We start from the raw sequence: 22,883 nt of genomic DNA on the forward strand, positions 1-22,883 counted from the left end.
AGCAGGAATGGGGGTACTGATTCTGGTATGATCATATTGAATGGAAGTGCTGGATGAAAGGGCAGAATAGCTTACTCCTGCACCTATATTCTATGGTTCTATGTCCTCCGCAGATACAGCCTGAGTTGCTGACTTACTCCGGCACTGTGTGGCTTTAGCTCAACATTCCTACATCTGCAGTTCCTTGTGCCTCCTGTCTAGTTCCGAGTCAAGCCTCCTCTTCAGCGAATCTCACATCTATTCACCGTTTAAAACTGTAGGTTGTCATTCAGTTTCAATTATCCTGAGAATGGTTTCCACAAGGACATGTCCATGATTCCCCCCCCCCCCCCACCCCCACCCTCCCCCCCCCCCCCCCCCCTTCCCCACTGCAGTTGGTCCATTGCTCCTGCCACTACAACTCCCTAGGCCGTTGCAAAGACCACCTTTGGGGGCCCTTGTCACTCCCCACTCAGGTTCGACAATGTAAACCATTCACTATTCCCTCTGCTTCTGCTCGCATTAAAGCTTGCGTCATTTCCACGAGGCACATTATGCTGAGTTAAGAGAATGAACTCCCATTGCCTATCACCAACTGGAGCGGTCCTGACCTCCATCCACCTCAATGGAGACCCTCGGACTATCTTTAAATGGACTTAACTGGACTTATCTTGCACTAAACGTTACACCCTTTACCCTGCATCTGTATTCTGTGGACAGTTGGATTCCAATCATGTATTGTCTTTCCCGCTGACTGGTTAGCACGCATCAAAAGCTTTCCACCGTACCTCCGTACATGTGGAAATAAGCTAAACTCATTTTGGCCAGTTTAAGGTTCAAAAGTGGCAACGTTGAAAGAGCTTGATCTTGTCAGCAAGAAGATTGAGGGGGGATCTTATAGAAACTTAGAAAATTCTTAAGGGGTTGGACAGGCTAGATGCAGGAAGATTGTTACCGATGTTGGGCAAGTCCAGAACAAGGGGTCACAGTTTAAAGATAAGGGGGGAATCTTTTAGGACCGAGATGAGAAAAACATTTTTCACACAGAGAGTGGTGAATCTCTGGAATTCTCTGCCACAGAAGGTAGTTGAGACCAGTTCTTTGGCTATATTTAAGAGGAAGTTAGATGTGGCCCTTGTGGCTAAAGGGATCAGGGGGTATGGAGAGAAGGCAGGTACAGGATACTGAGTTGGATGATCAGCCATGATCATATTGAATGGCGGTGCAGGCACGAAGGGCCGAATGGCCTACTCCTGCACCTAATTTCTATGTTTCTATGTTTCTATGTCAAGGCACTTGGGCAGGGAAGGTATCTCTTTCTTCAGATTCCGTTTGATTGGAGTTCTCACAAAACAACAGCAGCAGTGACGTGTGCCATGGGCAGAGGCAGAGAATGGACCAATGTGAACTGCACACGTCTTTACACACTATCGTACTGTCTTGGAGAAGATGAGGAAACAGATTCCCCCAAACTATGCCAGTGATTTCACTGCCCATGACCTCTATTCAGTGCCGTATTTGACATTTACCTCAAAGACAATACAAGCTTACCAAAGTGTCATTCCGTCTGCTTTTGAGGTGGATATTCATGGTGTTACTCTACCACCTGTTGTTCATTGCACCTTACGTTACTTTTTGCCCACAATGACCATTCCATTCAACATCCTTCAAACGCAAGGTTAAAGAGAACAGCCAACTATTCAGTTCACTTCGCAGTGAAGCCCACAGCCAAAGGTCACAGAGCTTTAATCCCTGGACTACACCAAGATCGGGAACAGTTGTAAACTATAAATATTCTCAGGACCCTTTCTCTAAGCAGAGTCCTGCACCATTGCCGCTGTGCGTTTGGTTGTGATATCTCATAGAGGAATAGTGAGCCCAATGCCAATCAGTTTCTGATGAGGTCTCCTCAATGAAACAATAAGGCTTGCTCAGAACTAAGGTACATAAAAATGCTGGAGAAACTCAGCGGGTGCAGCAGCATCTATGGAGCGAAGGAAAAAGGCAACGTTTCGTGCCGAAACCTTTGGTTTCGGCCCGAAACGTTGCCTTTTTCCTTCGCTCCATAGATGCTGCTGCACCCGCTGAGTTTCTCTAGCATTTTTGTGTACCTTCGATTTTCCAGCATCTGCAGTTCCTTCTTAAACACTTGCTCAGAACTAAAACTGACCAGGGTTATTGAGGCAAAATGAGACACAAAGCGCTGGAGTAAGTCAGTGGGTCACATAACATCTCTGCAGAACATGGGTATGTGATGTTTTGGATTGGGACCCTTCTTCTTGAGTATGAAGAGGGTCCCAACCCAAAACATCAGCTATCCATGTTCTTCAGAGATGCTGCCTGACCTGCTGAGTCACTCCAGTACCTTGTCTGTTTTTGTAAAGCAGCATCTGCAGTTCCTTATGTCTGGAATTATTCTGGCATCAACTTAAGGGCAGAAGAAAGAGGCAGCACCTTGTTTAATCTGACACCCCTTATACCTTTGAGCCATTCCGAGCAAGCAGAACAGAATATAATCCCACTCCCTGCCTTACTGGGCAGAGGGGCAGAAAGCTTCATAGTTAATATCATTTTAAGAAACATGCATAAAGGAATGATATGGCCTTGAAGCCAGCTATTCTCCCAGACTACAATCAGTCAGCTCATGAAGAGACAACAGGAACATCAGTCACCATTCACTAACATAACAAGTCCCCTTCTCCCATTCATAGTCACACAAGATCACCGGAGGAGCAAGCATATCAGAAGTTTCAAAACTTTGCTTTGGGTGACAAAGGCACCCAAATGATGCCAGCACCAGACATCAAGGTGCAGCCAGAGGGAGCTTCACATCAGGAAGTAGAGTTACAGCAGTGAAGGCCCAACACGAACTAGCCCCAGTCACTCAATCTGTGCAAGAACATCTATGGAACAATCAAAACTGAGGACAACCTTATTTTGACCTCACACTTTGACGAGGCAGCTTTGGTAATTTTAGATTAAATAAACATAGAAAGATGTTAAAATAACAACGTACAGTATGCCACATCACATAACCAAAGGACAGTCCTAGTATAGCCAAAGGACTATATGGAGGCTACTTGCCTCTCTCCTCAGCTGCCGCTGCCCTGGATTGCCCCAACGCGCCCGGGAACGCAGGATTGGTTTCTTGGACAATGTTTGAGCACAGAAAGCCTCAAGGCATACAGAATATTGGGCAGATGGCCGGGGATCATTCAACTGGGTAACATTGAGCATCCCCCTTCCATTGGCTTGGTAGAGGCCATTGGATAGGGAAGCTGGTTTGGTGCATAAACGCTGTGTCAAGTGGGCTTTGGTGTGGGGTGGAACCTCCATGTGACAAAACCCCCAGAACACATCCCACCACGGTTGACGGCGTCAACACTATCTGTTGCCCTCAGCTGGTCCTTGCACGTTTGGACCTCCATTCATGGACTGTAACCCTATACTCAAACACGGACTAGATTTTAGTCCTGTTCCCTGTTCTCACTTCCTGGGAAAACAATGAATGTCATTGTCAGGCAAGATTGTCTCAATTCAATGGAGATATTGGTGCACTGGTCATGGCTGCAGTGAGGGTGTGGGGAGGGAGTCTCTAGCCAATTGTCTCCAGTGCCTTGACTAATGTTCTGTAGTTTCTTGATCCATCACCTTCTCAGAATGCCCTCTCATGAGCAAAAGAAAACTTCTCCCTGGACCCTGCCCCACTATCACACCACTGTGAAACACCAGGAGCATTCCTTAGAGGACAACATAAGGAACCGCAGATGTTGGAATCTTGGACCTAAAACAAAGTGCTTGAGGAACTCAACAAGTCAACCAGCATCTGTGGAGGGGAATGTACGGACAAAGTCTCGGGTAGGGTCTGGAAGAGGGCCGCAACTCAAAACGTCACCCGTCCATGTCCCTCTACAGTGGTGCAGGCTCGAAGGGCCAAATGGCCTCCTCCTGCACCTATTTTCTATGTTATCTATGTAGCCTGGCCTGCTGAGTTCCTCCAGCACTTTGTGCGTGTTTTTTTTTTAACCCCTTAGACGGAATTCTCAGAAAGAGATCGATTGGAAATGCAACCCAGGACAAAACATTATCCCATACCAGACGAGAAAGTGCAGCATTGTAGCTGGACGTGAAACCTCACGAGTAACCAGTGGTCCTGCCTCACATGTTAGTCCGGCTCAGTGCAAGGGTGAACAGGGTTGATCTGTTCAGCATCCCTGGATCGCCCTGGCCCTGTCACACCGTGAAGTGACTGAAGGATATTCAGCTGGAGTGGAAGCAGCACAGCACGGCTGGGGGGGAATACGCACCGTGGTCCTTTTCGCGCGCCCGCGCGCCGATGTCGCGCTGAACACCTCGAACAGCTTTAGGTTTTTTTTGTTTCAGCCCATGCGCACGCCAACTGCCCAGCTACAGACTACAAGTAACACGTTTTTGCTTTATCGCAATATTGTGTCAGCTGTCCTCGTGGAGAACGGCATCTAAAAAACACAAAGAGGGCAGTCAGACGCGTCAGAGCCGTGCTCCTGCTTCCACTCTCCCCCTGCCCTCCCCAAAACCCAGCGGCCTGCTCTCGCCACGACAACATGTGTTCAAGAGAGTGTTAGATACAGCTCAGGGCTAACGGAATCAATGGATACGGGGAGAATGCAAAACGGGGTACTGACTCTTGCCGCAACCCAAGGCGTGAGAGGAGACACGAGCAACAGCAGATTCTGGGGTACCGGAGCAAAACGCACGGTGCTGGAGGAACTCAGCGGCTCAGGTAGCAGCTGCAGAGGGAATGGACACAACACCCTTCTTCAGACCCAAAACATCATCTGTCCATTCCCTCCAGAGATGCTGCATAACCCACAGAGTTGCCCCCCAGCACTTTTATGTTTTACATCTATTGTTCCTTTCCACCCCTCGTCTCCTGACTTTGCTCTATTCTCCCGCAGAAGATGACTGAAGGTTTCAACGTCAACTAGAATCCTGCCCTGCCGACCTTGGCTGATCTAGGGCAGTGATGTCCACAAACTATTCCACTGCCACAGACTGCTGCAGTCAATCCTAACCTTGCACCCCACATCCGCACTCAGACCTTTTCCCCAAACACAACGCATGGAATAATCTCCACCCTACTATAGCTACCCAACCAGATGCAACTAAATTTAAAGTAGCTCTTTCTTCCCAATAACTCTTTCTGGCTTAAGTCCTCCCTCCACCACCTCCAGTTTAAGTTCCATTTGGAATATTTTGGAGGACCAAGAAACCAAGAACCAAGAACGCAGCTTAGTTGCTAATTGGACCCTAACTCAGGGTTTTGGGGGGGTTATTGAACATCAAGTGGTATCAACAAATTCAGAACAAGCCCAGAAATAAACACCGTTTCTGGTATAAAAATCATACTGGTTAAATCACTGTTTCTTTTGTCATTGATAGTTACCATGTTCTGGAATAACTCAACAGGTCAGGCAGCATCTCTGGAGGAAAAAAAAAGAAGGGTCATCCTTTTTCTCAGAGATGCTGCCTGACCCGCTGAGTTACTCCAGCACTCTGTGTCTATCTTCCCTTTGTCATTATTAGTGGTCCAACCCTACTTCAGCGCTAGCCTAGTGTTTATTTTAGATATTGTGTGTGGGCTACACTATTTAGGGCAGTGGGCAGGTGCTATAGACCTGCACGGGAAGGTAGACGCCCCCACCCCCACTATTTCGGGCAGATGGGGCTCGTCAGCCTGGGAAGGCAGTCTATCTAGGAGAGGGAAAACTCTGATTTAAATCCTCCACTGGCCATATCCAGTCGTGGAAAAGGCTCCAGGAGTAAACCTCAAGAAAATCCGGAATCGGAGCAGCTAAGGCAGTTTGTTGTTGCCTACAACCTCGCTCTGGCAGCTCCTGGGACGGCGCTGGTGCCAAACTGTAATGGCCCTGCTGTTCCTTTGGATCGATCAGCGACGTGGAGAGGGGGGGACGTGCTGCATGGGCAACAGCCTGTCCTCCATATGACATCGCCCAGCCTTGCACTATTTATCCTCAACCTTCACATTCTTCCCATCTCCTCCTCAGGCTCCCCTCAAGCTTCAGCTTCCACGGCAAACTTGACTCCTTCCTTCCACCACATCTAAACAATGGCCCCAGGGACATTTGTCCCAACTTCCCTCAACTGTAGTCCTCTCACCACAATTGCTGACAACCCTCCTGCTTTCAAACCCTGGGAGATAGAATCCAGCTCCTTCAGCCCCTCATTCCTAACGTCTACACCAATGGATCTTCAAGGCGGTGCCAATGATTTTTGTGCCCTCCTTTCTTGCTCCTTTGCAGCTTATTCCCATATCCCTAGGTCCTCCCCCACTTGTTGCCTCACCCTTCCAATTCCCTCAGTCCCAGTCCCTTCCCCCTTGGCTCCTTCCCTTTGGTGCACACAACTCTAACTCCTTCAACACTATCGTCCCTCCTTCCTTGCCCTTTCACCGCAATTCTCCTTGCCCCTCGTACCCACCCACACCCCAGGTCTCCTCACCCCTGGTGCCCACAGACCTGACCTGAGCATAATCAAGGACGAGTGGCACCCTGGCCACTCCCTCGCCTCTCATCTCAGCCATGATCACATTGAATGGCGGTGCTGACTCGAAGGGCCGAATGGCCTACTCCTGCACCCATTGTCTATTGTCTATTGTCTCTCCCATCAGGCAAAAGATAGCGAAGTGTAAAAACGCGCACCACCAGATTCAGGGACAGTTTCCTCCCAGCTGTTATTGGGCAACTAAAGCATCCAACCGCAACCAGGGAACTGTCCTGAACCACTATCGGACTGCCTTTGATCGGACTTTACTGGCTTTACCTCGCACTAAACGTTATTCCTTTATCATGTATATGTACACTGTAAGTGGCTCGATTGTAATCAGGGATTGTCTTTCCGCTGACTGGTTAGCACGCAACAAAAGCTTTTCACTGTACCTCGGTACATGTGACAATAAACTAAACTGCTCTCTCTCATCCCTCATCCCTAATCATTCCCTCATCTCAGCACCTGCACCCCAAGTATCCTCACTACACTTCCTCACGCTTCACGCTCTCCTTTATCCCTGCTACATTCACCCTACAGTCCTCATTTTCCTTGTTCACTCCTCATCCCCAGTATCTTCACTCCTTGGACATTTGCTCCACCATTATCCTCATCCAACTCTACCCAGTCCCATTCCGCTTGTCCCACTCATATCTTTCCCGTCTGGGTGAAGGAAACATGGCAGTGATGATACTTCCTGGACCCTGCTGCTTCTATCCTTGGTGGTGGTGTTTACTGCTAGGAGGCGCTGGGACAACGGACCCATTCCTTCTCTCCAGAGATGCTGCCTGTCCCGCTGAGTTACTCCAGCATTCTGTGTCTATCTCTGGTACCACAGCCTGGATTAAGCAACAAAGGCTCATCCATGGTGCCTGTACATCAAACATACAACACCTTTTTTTTAAACAACTGCCAGCACTTGTGATTTGGAAAAGCCGTTTAGTTGAGGAAGAGCAGCCGCCTCTGTGGCGGATGTGTTCTAGGGGTTTCATCGCATGAAGGTCCCAGCTCACTGCAAAGCCATGCTGACATGGTTGGTTGTGTGCCAACACACAAGGACACCACCACGCTGCATGGCAAGTACAACAGCCATGGAGAAAGGACTCACCGATAATACCGTGGCTTGCCGGGGAAAAGTTTACGACAGGACAGTTTAAACTATTCATAAAATAACTTAAAACCAGAACAGGAGCCAGCATTCCTCTCCAGCTCTCCTCTGAAGGCTTCATCAGCTGCCAGGCAGCAAAGTGGACAACACAAGATTGTGTCCGATGATTCGCTCCATGGGTGGTGAGAGGTCGGGGGCAGTTTCTCTGCTACACACTTTGCACTTCTCACACAGAGGTCATACGACACGCAAATGTCCGTGACACACAGTGTAGGCACACAATCAAAGCACAGTGCATACATGCATAGCAATGCTCACTGGTACAGATTACACGCACATATATGTGCATTAGCTGACACATATTACACTACGTAACCATGTGCTGAGCAGATAATGTACATGCAAACCCTAAGAATAGATTAAAGATGGACACAAAGAGTTGGAGTAACTCAGCGGGTCAGGCAGCATTTCTGGAATAAAAAAGGAATATAGGTGACGTTTCGGGTTGGAACCCTTCTTGAGACCTAAGCGTATGTTGTTTTTTTCAGAATCTGGGCATTGTCAGCATGAGCTACTCTTGAGGAGATGGTGAGGAGTCACTGTGAATGGCATGAGGAGGGAGTCCCAGCATTTAAATCCAGCGATGATACAGGAAACACAAAACGCAATAATATGCCCCTGAATCTATTGGAAAAGATGCAAAGCCTTATCATGGAAAGATAGTGCAAATTGCAGCAAAATGTTCTATTGTGGAGAACACTTTGCCTGGTGGTATCCATCCCTGTCATAATTTTACGGCGGCATAATTCAGTTGTTGGGATAACAGAGTGGGCGGCTTAGTGGCAGAGTTGGTAAAGCTGCTGCCACACAGCGCCAGGGGCCAGGGTTCGATCCTGAGCTCGAGCGCTGTCTCTGTGGAGTTTGCACCTTCTCCCTGTAACTGCATGGATTTTCCTCTGGGTGCTCTGGTTTCCTCCCACATCCCAAAAACGTGCGGGTTTCCAGGTTAATCGACCCTCTGTAAATTGCCCCCTAGTGTGCAGGGAGTAGATTTGAGCAGCACCCGATGGGCTGAAGGGCCTGTTTCCATGCTGTATCTCCAATTGGAGGCCTATTGTCCAAACCTCCTTAATATCCATGTACGGCTTGGTTTCAAATTTTGAGAATAGTTGTTTCCATAGACTGCCATCAGGAAGTTTATTGAATGTTAAACATGCTCTATAAATGTAAGTTGCTTGTGCTGTTAAATAGATGGCTGCAGGACCTCAGCAGAAGCCCGTCACAGGGAGACTCTGGGCACCTAGGGTGAGGGAGAGGAGGGCAGGAGGGTTGAGGGAGAGGTGGGTGGGGTGAGGGTGAGCCCGGAGGGTGAGGGGTGACACGGGAGGTGGCTGGGAGGAATGTGGGGGAGGCGGGAAGGGAGATGTTGGCAGAGTGAACAAATTGGGAATCCAGATGTCCACACACAGTAAAAAAAATCTAGGCAGCGGGAATTTGAATCACGGCGATTCCAGCTTCCCCTCTGCAAAAAGTAGGGGGAAGGGAGAGTCTCAGACACAACAAAGAGAAATAAATGGGCCTTTTAAAAGCTGGATACAGAGATCCCTGTACTGCAAGCACAGCCAAGTGTGAAATCTAATTCCCATTCCTGCCCGACATAAAAATAATTAAACTGTGCAGGATCAAAGCCACAATACATGACTCAATTTTATATTTCAATCCATTTCATTATAGTCTTTACCCATCAGGTAGGCACTATCAGTGAAATTGAGCATGCAAGACTTGGCTCCCATTTCTGGTGATCCCACTGTAGTCAAATGTAATATCTCCCTCTCTTCATCTTCCCACTGAATAGAAGGTGCATTTCCAGTCACTCTTTAAAAGACATCCTCACCTTGTGTGCATGGCATCCCGGGGACTTTAGTAAAAGCATCGAACTCTGAGGATTTAAAACTTCTTCCAACAAAAATCCCAATGCCTACATCAGACAGCGAGGGTCTGTGTTACACCGTGATGTTGTGTGTGTGCCGTTACATTTCTGATCTTGCTTTCTCTCCCTCTGCGCTCGGAAGTTATCTGAAACTGCAATTGCCAAGACTCGCTCCTGAGAAGCTGATGTACACTGCAGTTAAGCATGACCAGGAGGATTTAAGTGGCAGGACGGAGTCAGAATACCTGGCGCAGCCTCCAGCCTTGTCCCTCTACCCACTGGGGGCGGGAGTCACTGTCGCCCACTGCTGCACCTCTGCCCAACCTCCGGCCAGCAGATCAGCATCATCAGCATGGCTCATGGCCCATGGGAGGACCAGCACACGGGCTACTCAAACATGACGGACACCCTTACTCTCTCTCCCCCTCACACAACACACACACTATCTCTTCCTCACATCCACACACACACACTCGCCCCCCTCACTTACTCTCCCTCCAACACACAGTCCCTCTCACTCGCACTTTCTCTCACTCACTCTCCCCCATATACACGCTCTTGTTCGCACCACTCTCCCCAACACACGCTCTCCCTCTCTGCTCTCTCTTTCCCTCTCAAACACTCACACTCTCCGGTCTTTTTCTTTTACTCACACACTCTGTCTCTCTCTGCCTCCCTGTCCCTCTCTCTCAGATACACACTCTCTTCAACCTCCCTCTCACACATCCTCCTGCGTTCTCACTTGCTTTTTCTCTCTTACTCATTCTGTTCCTTTCATTTTCTCTCCCTTTCTCCATCTCTCGCTTCCTGTCACACTTTCTCTCTCTCTCTCCCTCCCTCACTATTCCTATTTAATGTACTCTCTCACTTTCTAACCCGGTCTCTCACTCTCACTCTCTCTCTCTCTCTTCCCTTCCCCTCCCTCCCTCTCTCCCTCTCCCCTCCCTGCCTTCCTTCCTCCCTCGCTCCCTCCACCTCTCTCCCTCCACCTCTCTCCTTCTCTCTCTCTCTCCCTCCCCCTCTCTCCCTCTCTCCCTCCCCCTCTCCGCCTCTCCGCCTCTCTGCCTCTAGGCTGAGCAATCTAGTCACTTTCCCTGAATGCCAACAGTACAGAGGATGCTGCACGTACGTTAACAATCACCGAGTCACAAATCGGTCTTGCAGTTACACCTGAATCTGTGTGTTTTAAACAAGTATGCCAGTTGCTGCGGTTGCATTGTTGGAACTGATCAGACACCACCGGCCTGCAGAAACTGCACTTTCTACATGGCTGCTCCTGCAAGCACCACTGACCTCCCTCCACTGCCTTCCCATCTCAGACCATGAATGAGAAGATATTACACAGGGTCAAACGCGGCATGAAAAGGGGGGTGAAAGGCTCCGCTCTCTCTCTCTCTCCCTCTTCAAATCACACAATACCTCAACCTGCCAACAGTGCTTCACCCAATCCAATAGATTTTCCCATCTTTCATCAATACGTTTCTAACAAAAAAAATTTGAAGAAAATCACACAGGCATAGAAATTCACCCTCCATATTATAGGTTTAATGTACAATATTGTAACGTCTTTGCAGCAAACTCCGCCTGAAATTCGGTTTCACTGACTTCAGAGACTTAGTTTAGTTTTAGTTTAGTGATACAGCATGGAACAGGCCATTCAGCCCATCGAGACCATGCCGACCATCGATCTGCTCACAAGGAAGAAGGGTCTCGAGTGCAGGGAGATCAGTGGTGCTTGCAGGGGCAGCCATGTAGATGCTGCCTGTCCCGCTGAGTTACTCCAGGATTTTGTGTCTACCAATTCACACTAGTTCTAATTTATCCCCTTTTCTCACCACGCCCTACACAGGAGGGACAATTTACAGAGGGCCAATTAACCCTCAAACCCGCACGTCTTTGGTATGTAGGAGGAAACCGGAGCGCTGGGAGGAAACCCACGCGGTCACAGTTTGAACGTGCAAACTCCACACAGACAGCACCCAAGGTCAGGATCGAACTTAGGATACCGAGTTGAATGATCAGTCATCAGTCGAAGGGCCAAATGGCCTACTCCTGCACCTATTTTCTATGTTTCTATGTTTCTATGAACCCCGGGTCTCTGGCGCTCCGAGGCAGCAGCTCTACCTGCTGCGCCACTGTGCCGCCCTTGAATTTCTGGAATTTAAGAATCAGAGTTTGTTACAAAGAGGCAGCAACGTTGCTCATTCAGTGCGCACTCTGCAGAATGACTTGCCATCCTGATTTCTTTTAATTCCATATAATTATGTCTAACATGTCAAATAAATTGATTCTGAAGACCCCGAAATAACTTTGAAAGGTTGGAAATCCAACCCAATTGGAATTCTCTGCCACAGAAGGCAATGGAGGCCAATGCACAGGATCTATTCAAGAGAGAGTTGGATTTAGCTCTTAGGGCTAACAGAATCAAGGGATATGGGGAGAAAGCAGGAACGGGGTACTGATTCTGTCTGATCAGCCATGACCATATTGAATGACGGTGCTGGCTCAAAGGGCCGAATGGCCTACTCCTGCACCGATTTTCTATGTTTCTATGTTTCATGACTTCCAGCTCCATGGACAGACTCCAGGTTGACTTGGTCTTTGTGACCTCTGGCTCCCTGCTGCACCTTCTCCTCCCTGTCCTTTCCCCACCCATCACCAGAGACCCCCGGACTCAACACAGACATGTGGCTGGATCACATCTGACCACCAACTACCCCAGTTCAGAATCCGAGTAGGACGCTTAAGATGACTAGCTTTAAGTGGGCAACCGACAGCCACGAATTTCAATGGAAGAGAGTTTCACGGATTTAAGTTGTTGCACATGTAATCTGGAACTCCAGCATGGAGAAGCTGTCCACGTCTGCTGTGAAGATAGACACAAAGTGCTGGGGTTACTCGGAAGGTCAGGCAGCATCTCCGGAGAAAAGAAATAGGTGATGTTTCAGACTGAAAGCAGAGGTGGGGGAGGGGGGGGGGGGGGGGGGCTAGAGGTAGGAAATTCCAGAACAAATCAGGGCCAGCAACAGATGACCAGGGAACGGTGAAGCCCACAATGACCATTGTTGGCAGGGGAATAATGAAGGGGTACAGGGATGTGAACAGTGGAACTGGTGGGATGACTAGGGTGGGGGAGGAGGGGGGGGGGGGGGGGGGGAAGAGAAGGATTGCAGGGGTTACTTGAAACAACAGAAATGACCTGCGCGGGTTTCCTCCGAGATTTTTGGTTTCCTCCCACACTCCAAAGACGTACGGCTTGGTATAAATCTAAAATTGTTCCTGGTGTGTGTAGGATAGTGTTAATGTGTGGGGATCAAAGGAGCCTGTTTCCGCGCTGTATCTCTAAGCTAAGTTAAATTAAATTCACTAACAAGTGAAGAATTCTCACTTGACATGCACAGGACAATCAGCATATCCAGTAGACAGAGGAAAGGGGACATTTCACTACCTGAAAGGCAATATATATATATAGAAAAATGCATCCTTTAAAATATAGATGAATTTCCTTCCTCATTCCCACAGATCTGCTGTTAAAGCGAAACATGTGACAAGAGCCTCCTGCTGCGAACATAGGTCTTTAAGAATTAATTTTGAACACCGTGCCTTGCACTATTCCCCAAGGAGCACAGATAAGAAAGTTGCCTGCTCCCAGGGAACATTTTAATTCTTTTACCGCTGAAGCCAGCAACCAACACTGCACACAAGTTGTCAAATTTAGAAACTCATTGAAGAGGTCCCCGTCACTCTGCTGGCCTGAGCCTTGCGTGGAATTAATGAAAGAGCCTCAACCTCAGCAGGAATGAGGAACGTTCAAGTGGAGGCAGTGGCAAACTCAACCCACAAAGCACATGACACCCAGTGCCAAATATCAAACAGGGTACACAAGTCCTCAACGCACACATCAAGCAGATGTACTGGATGCAAAGATTGTAGAGAATCATTCCATTCACCAGACTGTCAAATCAAATATGACAAAAGTGCCAGAATGTATTCAGGTACAATTTATCAAAGACATCATCGGAGAAGCAGTTTTAACACTGATATTAAGATAACAACGATTTTAAAAACCTGGGTTAGATAGACAGAGAAAAGGGGACCATCAGAGATCAACAAAGACAGGCACGGCTAGCGGATACAACCGAACAGGGACCGGGACAGACACTCACAAAGACAGGCAGAAAGAGTGAGCACACGCCGAGGGAGGTAAAGGAAGGCAAACACTGACGACAGGCAAACAACTAACAGCCGCAGAGCTGCAGAGGTTGGACAGGCCGATACAGGCGGACAAAGGAGTAATGACAATGGGTGAAGATGGATGTAAATAAACGGAAGACAGATGAACAAAGGTCACAGAGTCACAGAGATACAGCACAGCACAGTCCCTTCGAACCATCGAATCCACACTGATTATCAACCACCCATTTTACATTATTCCTACATTAAGCCATTTCTCGTTCTCCCCTCTTTCTCTGTAACCTCTCACGGATTCTCCCCCTCATGTACACATGAGGAGTAATTCACGATTTATCCAGTGGCCCGCCTGTCTCTAGTGTATGGGTCGGCAGTCAGAGAGACACAGGGATTTTGATACACATGGTCGATCATTCGCAGATGGAACAGTGTAGAGGAGTCGGTGGATAGATGTTGGAAGGCGCACAGACAAAGAGAGGGGAAATGAACAATGGCAGATGTGAACAAACAGACAGACAAAGACAGTCACAGGGAATGACGCAGATAGACACAGGCAGACAAATGAAGACAGGCCGATTCAAATCGGGGGATACAGGTACGCAGACTACCAAAAATACAGGCCGGAGTAACTCAGCAAGACAGACAGCATCTCTGGATAGAAGAATAGAAGAAGGCTCTGAAGAAGGGCCTGGACCCGAAACGTCATCTATTCCTTCTATCCAGAGATGCTGCCTGGCCTTCTGAGCTACTCCAGAAATATGTGACTATCTTTGGTGTAAACCAGCATCTGCAGTTGCTTCCTGCTGACAGGTGTAAGTTGGTGGGCACAGTGGTGACATAAACAGAAGCAACTAAAGAAGGCAGACAGGACACAGGTACAAGACAACAACACTCTCCGGCAGGGCACAGTATCTTATTCAGAGCTCCACAGGGTTGGCAGAAACTACAATCATCAAGTTTAACATTAACATTTGCACTCAACAAGTCATGAACAGTTTAAAACCAGAAACACAGCTGTACAATGTTATTCCCCACACGCTGGTCACAGACACTGTAAACACACAACAGTGGGCAGAGCTGTTCATTGTGGTGCAAGAGTTGACTTTCACTGGATTACGAGATGCAGACTCTGATCGCATTTCTGCAGCAATTTGTTTGCTAAAAGCAAAAGCCGTCCAATTATACAGAGACAATGTTTTTCTTTAAAAATCAATTTGTTTTCAATCCTTTCCTGAACTACCAGTTGGGATGGGATGGGGGGGGGAGTGGGGGGGGGGGGGGGGCAGGGGCACAGGGGGGGTGGGGGGGGGGGGGGGTGGGGGGGGGAGAGGTGGAGGGTACTTTCATCTCCTGAAAGTTCAGGGTCTCTCATGTGGGGCAATGGGTGTCTCTCCCCTCCTGACAGTCAGCTCTCCCCCTTCCAATCTCCTCAAATTGCCACCTCTCCTCTGCTTCCCTCTCCCGAATGTGCCACCTCCCCTGAGGCTCCACATACCTCTCTTTCTCTGACACGTTCTCTCTCTCACACACACACTCTCTCTCTCTCGCTCTCTCTCACTCTCCTTCTGTTCTCCTGAAGGCCCCCCCCCTCGCTCCCTCTCCTCCAGTTGCCATTTTAATGTGCTGGTCTCCATGATGCTCCTGTGCCACAAGGCAGTCTCACTGAGAGCACCCTCCTCCACAGTGCCAATTCACACCCAAGCCACTCCTAATCTACTCCATTGGTTGTACAGCCACCCTTCATTCCTTTCTCTTAGGCGACTGTGTGACCTAGTTATGATTGCCACCGACCGGCTGGCTGTCTGACCCATGTCCCATCACAAGACAGTCGTGCATCAACCTCCCCGGATTCACGCCTCCCATCACGATAGTGATCAGCAGTAAGAAGTTTAGTTTAGTTTAATTTAGAGATGCAGCATGGAAACAGGCCCTTCAGCCCACTGAGTCTGCACTGACCAGTGATCCTCGCACATTAGTACTATCCTACACACACTAGGGACAATTTGCACATACCAAGGCAATTAACCTAAAATCGTGTACGTCTTTGGAGTGTGGGAGGAAACCGAAGATATCTGAAAAAACCCACACAGGTCATGGGGAGAACGTACAAACTCCATACAGACAGCACCCATAGTCGGGATAGAACCTGGGTCTCTGGAGTTGCAAGCGCTGTAAGGCAGCAACTCTACCACTGTGCCACCGTGCTGCAGTGACTAAAGACTAGAAAATGAATAGGAAGATATTTCTGCCATATACGTTTTAGACCCAAACCAAGTGTACAGTAGTGTCTCTGAGACCATTTGGAAAAACAATCCATTTGTTCATCAGCAACATCTTTCACCTTCCTTCACTTTACAAGTTAATGCAGTATCGATCTCCATGAATCCAACAAAGTGCAGGCACCTCCACCTTACCGGCCGTAAGCCTTACGAAATATAATGTGTGTGTCAAGGTAAAAAGGTTCATGTTCCAGTGAATTCAAATATGATTAAGGAACTGCAGATGCTCGTTTACTCCAAAGATAGACACAAAATGCTGGAGTAACTCAGCGTGACAGGCAGCATCTCTGGAGAGAAGGAAGGGGTGACGTTTTGGGTCAAGACCATACTTCAGACTGAGAGTCAGAGGAGAGCGAGTCTAGAGATAGGGAAGGGAAAGATGCGAAAGGTGTATGGAGCAGAGTGCATCTACCCTCTCTCCTGCTACAGTGCCCACACGGCTCAGAATCCAACCCTGCACTGGATTTACGTTCTCAGCAAGGAGCTACAGCATGCTATTCAATCTCAATGGAAGAAGGCAGAGTTGATCTCTTGGTAACATATGCATGAATTTACTCCTTGGAGCATGGGAAGATGAGCGGTGATCTTATAGAGGTATACAAGGTCATCAGGGGAATAGATAGTGTGAATGCACAGTCTTTTATGCAGGGTAGGGGAATCAAGAACCAGAGGACATCGGTCTAAGATGAGAGGGGAAAGATTTAATAGGAACCCGAGGAGCAACTCTTTCACTCAGAGGATGGTCATTGAGGCATGTACTATAACAACATTTAAAGGACATTTGGACAGGTACATGGATGGGAAAGGTTTCGAGGAATATGGACCAAATGTGGAAAGGTGGGAATTTGTATAGATGGGTCGAAGGGCCCATTTCCATTCTGCATGAGTCTATGACTCTATTTGACTGTAGAATGTGCTGGGCTGCAATCAGGAACTGAGACCATCTAATTCCAATTCCTAAACATCAACCTCGTATTCTGTGCAATTCCACAGTCCCAGCCTGAAGCCGTCAAGCCTTCAGCAAGCCTAGGGTTAACCCCACATGCATTAAACATTTTAATTGTCAGCAGACTCCTTTACCTCAATGACTCTTTCCTCCTTTAAACATTGCTCGATTCCTCAACCCTAAAGCAATCGGTGGAAATCCTCAATCATTACATTTTTGAACAGAAGGGTTTATTTTATTTTTTTTTAAGTGCGCATTGGTTCCAAATTAATTCCAAATAAAACACTGATTTAATTGATCGGCAATAAGTGTGCTATTTACAGCAGGAGTAATTAACACCTTCACTACAGCCTTCCGCAGAAAAGACTGAAACTAAATACCCTGCACATAAATACTTCCCCACAGAGGTGTCATTATCATCTCCAAGTCACCAGTGTTGCAGTGCTGTTGAGAGCGACATTCAACTTTCCACTGCGTTGGAAGGAAGTTTACACCGAAGTTAGACACAAAAAAGCTGGAGTAACCCAGCGGGCCAGGCAGCATCTTTGGAGAAAAAGAATAGGTGACGTTTCGGGTCAAGACTCTTCTTCAGAGGAAAGGGAAACAAGAGATATAGAAGGTACTTAGAACAAGTGAATGAAAGATATGCCAAACGAAATGATGACCAAGGAAAAGTAGAGACAACATTGGTCCATTGTTGGCTGCGGGGTAGGTAATGACAAATTATACAGACAGTGAAAATGAACAGGACGACAGTGAAACTAGTATGACGACTATAGTGGGGGAGGGATGGAGAGAGAGGGGATGCAAAGGTTACTTGGAGTTAGAGAAATTAATATTCATACTGCCTTATTTTACATTTTAGAAAGATCAATGCATTTTAAAAAATAAATTAAAAGCTCCCCTCCCTCTCAATTCCCCCTAAAGTCGATGATTATCAATCTCCCTTTATCCACTGTGAATTGGATAAAAACTTGGAAGAGAAAGTGTCGGGGCAATGGAGTTAATACGGGTGACAGGGATTTCTTAAATGACTCTTTCACAAAATGGACCATTCCCTGCCTTAAGGCCTGTGATTCCACAGCTTGTAGTTAGTGTGGCAACAGAATGCAAGATCACAGAGGTAAAATCGGAGACAATTGCAAGAAAAATTACTATCAACTTTTACATACGCAAGGCAAGGGAGATGTGGAACTGATTATCATAGAAGGAGCACTGAAGTAAATAGGATCAACAATTGGATGCAGTATGCAAAAAAAAAATCAAAGAATGTGTGGAACTGTGTGGAAGTGTGCTGCTGTTTAAAGAAAGATGTGCCGATTTCTCTCTTCCTCCTCATAATTCTCCCCCTCGTTCTCAGACATTCCATTCCCATGTCTCAATAGGATGTGCATTTGGTGGCAAGAACAGAAATAATCTTCTGCTAGATTTCTGATTGAATTTAGATTGAAGACAAAACAGTTCTAATGCAAAAAAAAAAGGTTTTTCCATTAACACTACGGTCGGCACTGCATTATCACCTCGGTGTGCCAATGTGATATTTCATGAACAACGCTACTATTTATTTGCCTGTTCCTTCTCTCCAGAGATGCTGCCTGTCCCGCTGAGTTACTCCAGCATTTCGCGCCTTTCTTCCGTTTAAACTAACATCTGCAGTTCCTTCCTCCACATTCCGAATACTATTTCTTTACACTTTAAAGAATTAATCACTTGGTGAAATGAATTTCACTCGGATCTGCAGAGATAATAATATTGCATGTGCAGAGGTGTACACGTTTAATGCATCAATCTGTCTATTTTCTGACAGTAGCATTTTGCTTTAAATACTTAGAAATATGAAGAAAGTGCAAAGGGGGAGGAGGGTAACTTTTCCATCTGCAGGCAGCTTCAGCGTTCTACTTCAACTTAACACATGACAAGCGATTAGAGATTCGAAAACAAGCTCAAACTGGTGCTAAAGAATACCACCTCATACATTTCACAACAGAGCGATCCCGCCATATAGTTTTGTTTATTTCACTAAATGACATTGGTGATCCCATTCTGCTGGAAGTAAACAAATGGCATAACTAGCAAAGCCTTTACGAGCCATTCTCGGCGTCAATAGATCAAAACTGACGGGGTTTAATTACATGAGCGCTGCGTTTTTGTTTTTAAAAAATGACTGCCGGTGTGAAGCACATTAATTAGAAATCCTAACAGATAGTCGCACACGCTGACACAAATGATCAGCTAAACCCGCTTCAAGAGCTGGGCTGCTGCTAGAAACAATCTGAGCAGATGAATATTCCCTTATTGTACTAAAAATCAAACATCCCCACAGACCGCTTCTTGGGATATCTTGAACAGCAACCGTTCAATAGATGAATGGGTAGTTAATATGAAGCTGATTCCCTTTCCCATTTAATGATTACTATTGTGTGCAGTTGAGCTTTGTAAATTTCATTCCTGTGTTGCTCGGAAACAACCTGTTTGTGTCTCCTCAAACGCTGCCGCCGTTCTACCGGCAACCGTGGGAGGTGCCCCCTGTGAATCGCATTGCAGTTTGAGTTGACTGCAACCGCGTCTATTGAGAAACCGGATCAAGTTGTGGTGTACAAGTAACGGGGGTGGAATGGATGCATGTTTGGCAGGAGTCTGTGTGCAAAATACCCTGCTGGGGAATGAAGGGGAGTTCATGTTCTCAATCTGGTTCACACCGGCAGTCACTTGGGCCCAGAAGCCCGGGTTCGATCCTGACCACGGGCGCTGTCTGTACGGAGTTTGTACTTTCTCCCCGTGGGTTTTCTCCGGGGTCTCCGGTTTCCTCCCTCCAAAGTCGTTAATTGGCTTGGTATAATTGTAGTGTGTGTATGATTGGTGTGCGGGAATCGCTGGTTGGCTTGGACTGGGTGGGCCGAAGGGCCTGTTTCCGGGCTGAATCTCGAAACTAAACTAAAATCTTCGTTCACCTCGGAACTTTGCTGGCGTGACATAATTCCCGTCTGCACTCTGAACACACGGCGAGCACTGTGCGGGGAGTCCATCCGAGAGGTACAGGTGGTACAACCCGGCAGAAGGAGCCGAATTAGTTCACCGCCAATTATGTGGGTGAAAGGGAGGGAGAATGGATGTGTGCACATTTATGAATGGGGCAACTGTGTCTATGTATGGTGTGTGGTCTGTGAGGACTGCGTGTATGTCTGCGTGTGTGTGGACAGTATTTGTGCTGTGTGTCTGTGTGTTATCGTGTGTGTGTGTGTGTGTGTGTGTGGGGGGGGTGTGGTGATGGGTTGTGTGTGTGTGCGCGTGTGTGTGTGTGTGTGTGTGTCCATGGGTTGTGTGTGTGCGTGTGCGTGTGTGTTTATGCCTGTATGTTTGCGTGCGTGGTGTGTGTCTCTGTATAGGTGGTGTTTTTGTGTTTGTGTCTGTAGGTTTTGCGTGCGTGTAGTGTGTGTGCGCGCGGGAGTATCTGCGTGTGTGTGTGCTTGTGTGACTGCGTTCGTGAGCGTGTGTATGTATGTGTGTATGCGTTTGTGTGTGTGCTGCGTTTGTGGTGTATGAGAGAGAGGGGGTACAATGTACTCAGATCGCACCATCACACCCAAGCACAGACAACTCACGCAACTCCGAACACACACAGACACACACACACACACACACACACACTCAGTGAGGTGTGGAACAGTCAGATCTTTAGATGTTGCAAGGAAACAGAGGGAGTTGAGTTAGTTCAATATGAAACAATAGTGAAATATGCCCCAAAAATATCGCCCTTGTTTCAGAACCACGGCTTAAGACTGGGATAAATAAGAAGGCGAGGGACCAGCCCGGAGCCGGGGTCCAGGCCGCGGGTACCATGCCCAGCGCTATGGGTGAGCGGGGTTGGACTCAGCGGCTCTGAGACAAACGCTCCCACCAACCGCGGCGTCGTGGCGTTCTCGCCTCCCCCTCACAGCCTATCTGCCACCTCCGCGATGCATTTAAAATGCATTTACTATCGGAATCTGCCACGCCAACAAAAGCCGGCTACAAACTCTGAAACACCCGCAGTCTAATTTGATAATGAAATGGTTTGCACAAACATTCCTTTCAGTGAAGATGTATCTCTCCCTGCTCCCCTCTCCCCTCGCCGCCCCGCTGCATCTCCCTCTCCCTCTCCCCCGCTCCCCTCACCGCCCCTCTCCCTGCTCCTCTCCCTTCCCCATCCGTTCCTCAGGCACCGTCTCGCCCTGACGCAGCTTTTTCAGGTTAACGTCTGGTAGTGTGGAGAGGTTTACCCCTCCCAGGACCCCAGGAATGTATCAACTCCATAGAAACAGATGTGTTCCCCGTCACATCATTGCCCGAAACAAAATCAACCGGTGCGGAATGTTACACGGGCTGTCTCGATTCCCCCGAACGCATGAAGAGTATATTCTGGATATCACACCTGCAACATCACACTACACACTAACAGGATTGACACGTCGGTACAAATATCCCAGATCTACTTTTGCAACACACTCTGGGGCCAGAATCCGAGATGCCACATACTGAGAATTAGAGCGCACAGCCGTGCATCCGTACAGCCCACTGATAGACCACGGTACATCACTAACTTCCAGTAAGTTGGATAAGATACTGCGGCTAATTCCGGGTAAATCGCCTCGACAACACACGATAGTGTTGAAGGTAGACAGAAATTGCCAGAATAACTCAGCGGGACAGGCAACATCTCTGAAGAGAAGGGATAGATGGGGGTAGATGCACGGAATCTCTTGCCCAGAGTAGGATCGAGGACCAGGCGACATAGGTTTAAGGTGAAGGGAAAAGATTTAATAGGAATCTGAGGGGTAACTTTTTCACACAAAGGGTGGTAAGTGTATGGAACAAGCTGCAAGAAGATGTGTTTGAGGCAGGGACTATCCCAATGTTCAAGAAACAGTGAGACAGGTACATGGATATGACAGGTTGGAGGGATATGGACCAAATGCGGGCAGGTGGAACTAGTGTAGCTGGGCCATGTTGGCCGGTGTGGGCAAGTTGGGCCGAAGGGCTTGTTTCCATGCTGTATCTCTGTGTGACTATGAATGGTTGATATTATGACAGTGCTGGCAGCGTTAAAGGCGCTATGTGAATCAAAGCTGTTTGTTTGATAGACTGAAAGATCTATCAGCAGAGAAAGAGACCTTCGCACCCCTCCCCCAGTCGAAGTCGTCCCGTTCACCCTAGTTCTGTGTTATCCCACTCACTCACCCACTCTCTACACCCTAGGGCAAAGTTTCAGAGGACCAATTAACCTACAAACCCGCAAGTCTCTGGGATGTGGGTGGAAACCGGAGCAGCCCGAGGAAACCCACGCGATCACATGGGAGAACTTGCAAACTTCGCACAGACTGCCCCCGAGGTCAGGATCGAACCCGGGTCGCTGATGCTGTGAGGCAGCGGCTCTTATCAATGTATCTGGCGCCTATCAATTTCCCCCACGCCAGGCAAACTGTGGCCATCACAAGAGACAGCGCCTGGGCGCATTTCCAGTTGCAATAAACTGTACCACAGTGCCGGAATTATACAGTTACCACAGATAAGCCGAGTCCCTATCTCAGCACAGCAGGGAAGGCTGCCTTCCATTCATTGCTATTGTAGCGGCCACAGAATCCAGACACAACACAAACTCCCGAGCAGCACAAAGCGTGAGCCCAGACACAAGCAGTACCCAATTATTCCAAACTCCATTTCCGAGAGTGCGGGACGCTCTCAGTTCTTCCCTCTGGCTGGTAAATGATGACCGCTCCTCTTAATTTTACCTGAGACACATTGTCATCGTTGCAAGAAGTTGGTATAGATAGAGTGCAGGTGCGGCTGTTAGTAAAGTCAGTCTGGGTTCAAAATTACTTCTAAAAGAACTGCTTCTAAATTACCAAGAAATATTGGAGGCTGTTT

General features: G+C 47.9%; 1 protein-coding gene across 3 annotated transcripts in view; it reads right to left on the reverse strand.

The window, feature by feature from the left end:
* mn1b (meningioma 1b) overlaps positions 1-22,883 on the reverse strand; it is a 109,394-nt gene that overhangs the window by 78,819 nt on the left and 7,692 nt on the right. Inside the window, exon 2 of one of the 3 annotated variants that reach the window (XR_008725511.1) lies at positions 4,287-4,457. The exons of the other annotated variants lie outside the window; for them this stretch is intronic. The gene's annotated coding sequence lies outside the window, so the exon portion shown is untranslated. The remainder of the gene's footprint in view (positions 1-4,286; positions 4,458-22,883) is intronic. 3 annotated transcript variants of the gene reach the window in all.

This window comes from Leucoraja erinacea, chromosome 25, assembly GCF_028641065.1.
Source record: "Leucoraja erinacea ecotype New England chromosome 25, Leri_hhj_1, whole genome shotgun sequence".
In the NCBI taxonomy this organism is placed as follows: domain Eukaryota; kingdom Metazoa; phylum Chordata; class Chondrichthyes; order Rajiformes; family Rajidae; genus Leucoraja; species Leucoraja erinaceus.